The 6,682-nt window shown below is 40.1% G+C and overlaps 2 long non-coding RNA genes across 3 annotated transcripts; one reads left to right on the top strand and one right to left on the bottom strand.

Annotated features, from left to right (window-relative positions):
- Window positions 1-629: 629 nt before the first annotated feature.
- Window positions 630-2,914, bottom strand: LOC106381757. 2 transcript variants are annotated; one of them, XR_007319583.1, is made up of 3 exons: window positions 2,806-2,914; window positions 2,311-2,724; window positions 630-2,224 (listed from the first exon to the last, which is right to left on the bottom strand). It is a non-coding gene; the product is annotated as an uncharacterized LOC106381757 (long non-coding RNA). The 2 variants fall into 2 exon arrangements; XR_001276708.3 differs by lacking the exon at window positions 2,806-2,914 and having other exon boundaries at window positions 2,311-2,761.
- A 289-nt stretch (window positions 2,915-3,203) lies between these two features.
- Window positions 3,204-3,899, top strand: LOC106381760. The gene is made up of 2 exons (XR_001276709.3): window positions 3,204-3,495; window positions 3,596-3,899. It is a non-coding gene; the product is annotated as an uncharacterized LOC106381760 (long non-coding RNA).
- The last annotated feature ends 2,783 nt before the right edge of the window (window positions 3,900-6,682 follow it).

The raw sequence follows: 6,682 nt of genomic DNA, 5'->3' as shown, positions 1-6,682 counted from the left end.
GTAATATTTAAACTTTCGACAATGTTATGACCATCAAACATAATTTTAAATAAACCATTTCGTTAGTAACTTCAACAGGAACTCTTCTTCGATCCCTGTTTGCTGGAAGAATCTCCCCAGATTCATGCAATTTGTGAAGCTTAAACAAAGTCAGTTTGTTCAGATGCTGCATAGACAAAGGAAGCTCCAATGATTAATCGGCTAGACCAAAAACAATTTAACGGCGTTAGGACCCATATATTAACTAGTTTTTCTCTCAGTTAAAACGTATACCACACTTGGTGCCAAAAAAAATGTTTTTAAGCTTGTAAAGAGTGAGAAACTTTCTCTAGTTATAAAAGGAAGGAAGGTCAAGAAAACATACATGCACTTCTTGCCACAATATTGTGCTCTTACTTCCCCGCATAAATCCACAAGATTCATTAGAAGCAAGTTGGATGGGAATCCCTATAACACTGTTGGGTGAAGAAAGAAATCAGGAAAACTCCTCAACCGTAAACATCCATTGAGATCATGGCAAGTAAGAGATTTGATGTTGATACTTGATACTAGTTGGAAGAGTGTTTAGATTTCTGCTTCCACCAGACTCGAGCAGTACGGCTGAGATCAAGTGTCTCTTTTTTTTTTGTCACGAAACTCTTATATTAAATTAGATGTCCAAACGACTTAAACGGTTACAACCGGAAGTGAATTCGACGGCTAAATGAAAGCGGAAAGTACTACAACAAGCGATAGAAGTGTTAAAGGGGTGAAGAAACCCGTAGACATGCTTCACTTGAAACCCTGAAACTGATGTTCCTAAGAACATACTAATGTCGGTACAACAACCGATGAAAGGGGACTCTGAAGAGCGGGTTTGAAGATCGTTGGTGAACACCAACACTGATGATAAGCCCACCTGGAAAGCTAGATTTGGCAATGCAGTTCATTAAACAAACAAGATCAGCTCTTATACCAACTATGATAAACCGGGAGACTAGGTGAATCTCAACCGTGCCGGAAAACATATTGTTCGAAGAGACAGATGGTGAGGCGGTTGATACTGTGCCATGAACACCGGTTCTAGAGCACTCGCTGGAATGAACAACGGATGTTATTTCCATATAAACGAGACTCATCGTGACAGTTCTTGGCTTTGTTGATAGGTGGGTTGAAACCGGCTCTAAAGAATGGCTGACATTGACCTTTATGACTTGATACATAAGCTCGATGGTAGTTGATGGGTAGGCGGTGGTTGAATTCAAACAGGGACTCCATCCTCCAACATTACCGTGTTGAGGCCAGGGAACCAATAAATTCAACCAGAGACGCTCTTCATCAAACTTTAACAAGTTAAGCATGAGAGAACAAGTACCATGATGTACATAGGTTGTGGAGCTGAGCTCGGCGACTTTGATGTGCTGCAGAGGAGACAGTGAGGCTGCAAGCCATGAAGATGTAGACGGAGGCGTAGGGGAGCTGTTGGAAAGACGTAGCTTCAGATCTGCAATCCCTAAATTAGTGGGCAATGGTGGCTCATCTTTGATATTGGGCTCTCAGAAGCCAAATAGATTATGTTGGACTCAAACGTTTTTGAGACCCAAGCCCAAGAAGAAGAGGCATTCAGCCCATCTATGGAAGCACGCTCAATCAGAGGAGTGAGGTTTTCCGCCGGCGTAGAGGCAGCCAGCTTCGCGGCGGGGAGCGTCGCGTGGTTGAGACGGTGAGGCTCGGAGATCACCAGCGCCTTCAAATCGTCCGGTGAGGCAGATCGGAGATGAGGAGACAAAATTTCAAAACTGAGACGTGATGGTGGAAGCGAGGAGGAGAGGAATGTCTGGGGGTCTGGTGCTTCCGGAGGGATGACGGGAAAGAGAGCTTCAAGCGGAGCGTACATAATCGACGGCCGCGGCGGATCTGGAGGGGGGCGGAGACACGACGGGGTAGTCACCATCATGGTTAAAGAGAGGAGCAGAGCTACTTCAGAGGGAAGAGGAAAGAGCGGCTTGGCTGGGGCAGGGGAGATCCATCGGAACGGCGCCTTGGGATGCGGGCCTGAGAGAGTTTCTCTCAAGATTTCATTGAAGTTTTCTGATCTCGACAAACCCACAATTCACTCAATCAGTGATCATCGTATTCCACCACGAGACAACATCTCTCACAACCACTAACCAAACAAAGCCTGTTCGTAATTTCTAGTTGAGAATCGCTTTCCTCTTCCTTGTTGAGCCACAAACAGTAAATCCTGAGAAGGGAAAAGCAAAACATACCTTGAGAATTTGACTTTATCAATCTCTCAGAGATGGTATTTTATGAGAGGAAAGCATGTACCTGTTGTGCATCATGAGTAACTCAAGATCCGCAGTGCTGTCAACAACTGATTTTTTGAATCCATTGGGGAAATAGTGACAGGTCGTCTAGTAAAAACCGTAACCAACAATGGGCATCAAAGTGACACCTTTCTTCTCACTTGTGAATCAAGTGACCAAAAAGAAATAATACAAGTAAGAAAAAATCAGAAGATTGTTTTGAGAATGGAAATGTACATCAACTGGGTTGAAAGTAACAATAAGCTTGACAACGATTGCTGAAAGAGAGCTTCTTGATCATAATGTATAATATATAAACGTGATAACTAAACAACGAGGGACTAAAAAGAGCAGCGGTTGAAACCACCAGTCTCTTTGGTCAGCATTGAAATCACTCCTGCTTTACGACCAAAGATTCAAAGTTTCTTCACGCAAACTGCAGAAAAAGAAAGAGGCTCAGTAATAGTAATTATGAGGCATAAATAGTACTATGTTGAGTTAGTGCTGAATGCTTTACGTCTCAATCTTCTTTAATTCTTCTTTTCTTTACTACATCATTGCCTCCATGGTCTTCTAAGAGTCGTATACCCCCATTCTTTTAATCTGTACTCAGAGTCAGAGTCCCTATATTCCGAAAACTTAATCTCCAAATCAACATGGGTGTAATTCATTTCAGCTAGGATATCACTGTCTCTGCTTAGAGGGATATCACAGTCAAATATCGACAGACTACCCTTCCCACTGAACCAGTTAGGGGCTGTTCGTTTCTCCATTCGGATGAGCCATCTGGCTGAAGATGAGCCTTATGTTCGTTTATACACTAAAAGTGCAAATCAGCTGGATGGCTCATCCGAATGAGTTTTGAAAATATAGATTTAATTTAAGAACTCGGCTGGCTGAACTAAAAGGAAGCATCTGGCTGAATATGGAGTTGTAAAAATGATAAAATGTCTATATTGCCCTTAATAAAATTAAAATACCACAAACCTAAACCAGTATCTCTCTCTGCCGTCGACATTCAACTCTCTCTCGAATCTCTCTCTCTTGAAACTCCATGAGAGGAGCTTGAGCTCTCTCTCTCTCTCCACACCTCTCTCTTTCTCCGCCTCCCTCTCTCTCTGTGCCGCTCTCTGTCTGCCTCTCTCTCCGCGCCTCTCTCTCTTCGTGCCTCTCTCTGTCTGCCTCTCTCTCTCTCTCGCCGCATCTGGTTAGGCTTCAAATCAATCTGGGTTTTTTTTAGATTTCGAATTAGAGGAAAGTTATGTTCTGGGTTTTGCTTATTCTGGTTTGATAATCTTATGTTGAAGGTTGATAATGACGATTCTGTTTGAAAACGCATGCTCTGTTGGTTCATGGCTATTACATTTGGATTGACTCCATGGCTATTACATTTGGATTGAGAGTCAATGCTGGTTCTTAAAGAACTTGTATTGTGGTTTTGTTATGTGGGTTCTAATTACTTGTTTGCTATGAGTCTGAGATCATTCTGTGTTGAGTGCTTTGTTTGCTATGAGTTTGAGATCATTTTGTGCTGAGTGCTTTGTTTGATATGAATTGAAGATCATACTATGCTGAAATATTTTGAAACTTATAAATTTATGAATTTATGAATGTCAAAATGCAAATTTAAATATTTATATGAATTAACAATTTATAAATGTTAAAATGATAATTTTAAAATAATTTCAGTTCAAATATATTTTAGACTAAAAAATAAAAATAAATATAGTTAAAATTGATATCAAACATATGATTAAATCAAAAGAAGGGTATATTTGTAATTTGTTAGTTACATTCAACTGGATGGAAATAAAAAAAAAGAAACGAACATTAAATCCATCCAGATGGCTCATCTGAATGGAGAAACGAACATCCTCTAAAATCTGGATGGATCATCTGGATGGATCATTGAGATGGGGACGACAGACGGAGAAACGAACAGCCCCTTACTATGCAGATATACGTTTTCCCGGAACTCTGGTGCCTGACCAAAGGAATTAAAGCTGTTCCAAAATCTGCCTTTGAATTCAAAAACAGGTAACCAATCGTCGCAATTAAACACAAAGCAAGCCCTGAATTGGAGGAATGGTTGTGAGAAAGAACTAGGAAGTAGAGGGATGGTAAGAGAGGAGGAGGATTTAGTAGTACGGTGAGTGAAATATGAAGGCGCCTCTTCACCTGACAACCTCAGTCAATAGTTTGAATATGTTTTCTGTTGAAACAGAGCTTCTTGATCCAAGTTTAAGCAGTCTAATAAGTCAACTCTCTCACGACTTTTAAGTTTAGAAATGTTTAAGCTTGCAAAAACTTGTTGCATCCATCCATCTTTAAGACGTGAAGCCAGGAGAATTTCTCAATCCAACAAGGAACCTCTTCAATGGCTGTTTGGCTTAGATTGAGGTATGTAATGTTGGTTGAGATATCAGGAAAATCCTTAAACCGTGAGCATCCACTGAGACTAAGACATTCGAGTGATGGGAGGTTGATTCCGGTGGGAAGAGTCTCCAGATTTACGCATCCCTTCATCTCTAGCTTGTGAAGATTGGTGAATTTCTCAATCCACGGAGGAACCTCTTCAATGGCTGTTTTGCTTAGATTGAGATCTTCAATGTTGGTTGAGATATCGGGAAAAGTCCTCAACTTTGAGCATCCACTGAGATCTAGAAACCGCAGAGATTGGAGATAGATTCTGGTGGGAAGAGTCTCCAGATTTTCGCAATTCCTAATTTCCAAAATGGCGAGTTTATGGAGATTCTGAAATGAAGAAGGAAGCTCCACCAAGGTTGGGATATACGAGAGATGCAAATACCTCAAAGAGGGAGACATGGTGAGGCGAGTAAGAAGCTGAACCAACTACACAAAAATCATATTCAGCTACTCTTCTTCCCTCCGATAATTACATTATAACCTTAGTTTCATTTGCACCAATATCTATCTATACTGTAAAATATATTGGAGAAAACACAAAGTTTGGAACTACATACCTGCACTCTTTCCGATAATTTCTTTAGGCTGTGCATCTGAAAGGTATTGAGATTCTCGAAACGCAAACTCAAATTTGAAGGTAATTCTTCAATGGATGTTCTGTTTATACTGAGATATGAGATGTTGGTTGAGATTTGAGGAAAATTCCTCAACCGTGAGCAACCATTGAGATTTAGCACTTCGAGAGATTTTAGGCTAATGCCTGTTGGAATAGTCTCCACATTTCGACAATTGCTCAGGTATAATTACTTGAGTTTGTTGGGATGTGGAATAGAGGAAGGAAGCTTCACCAAACTATAGCAATCCACAAGTTTAAGTGTCTCCAGATTGGTGGCTTTTGAAAGATTTGGCATTTCTATCAAGTTGACAGATCCCCATAGATTTATCTTCTTAAGGCATGGAAGCGCCTGTACTCAACATAACAATAAAAAGGAACAAAACACATGAGTTCAGTAGAACAAGATTGTCATCCGAAAAATAAAATAAAAATTATAGTCTTACTGCTAATAACATTACAAACTATTCTCAAAACTTACCACAATTCCTTTCCACAGCTTCTCAAGCTTGCTATTCACCATTTTGAACTTGACGAGTTTTTCAGGACGAAACTTAGAAGGCAGACATCTCATTGGATAATTCGGCCAACACAATAATTTCAGTTCATGTGGCAAATAGTCGAAGTTTTCAGGTAAGTGAATTGTAACTTCTTTGTTTCCAAACATATGACGGTTTTTTTAGTCAATTTCCAGGAAACGCAGATTGCGCATCCCTTTGAAGGCATTCTTATGCACAAACAACTCATCAATCTCGCCAGTATCCAACGATATACCTAATATCTTATGAGTACCCTGAAAATTATATAATATCAATAAGAAGATAAAAAATATTAATAAATGCTAAGTAATAGTTTTGCTTATAAAATGGCATGCTCTAAATCTTATTTATTGACTGAAAGGAGCACGAACATAAGAGATAACTTACAGTGTCTTGACTGAGTAAATCACATATATCTTGTGCGTCCACCGGAAATTCTCGTATTTCAGGCTCCTCAATACGAACAATATGCCTACCCATCTCTTGTAGCAAACTGGGCATTATCACATAATCCCAACTTATATGAATGAGGGACTTATCAGCTAGGTTTTGCAACCCAACCTTAACACTCAACCCACTATCAGCGAGCAGCAACTTCAGGTATGTGACTCTTGCACCATTGAAAAGGCATGCAATATGGTGAAATAACGCTTTATCTTCTTCGCTTCTTAATCCATCGTAGCTGACTCTCAATGTCTTTTCAATTTTCCCATCTAAACCATTCTGAAGCCTTGGCAACAAATCCATCCAGTACTCTTTGTCCCTTCCCCGTAGAGATGTGATATATTGTGTTTTTGGCACATTATATGTATGTC

The sequence above is a fragment of the Brassica napus genome, chromosome C2 (genome assembly GCF_020379485.1).
Source record: "Brassica napus cultivar Da-Ae chromosome C2, Da-Ae, whole genome shotgun sequence".
NCBI classification, from domain to species: domain Eukaryota; kingdom Viridiplantae; phylum Streptophyta; class Magnoliopsida; order Brassicales; family Brassicaceae; genus Brassica; species Brassica napus.
This window is presented reverse-complemented; position numbering and strand designations above follow the sequence as displayed.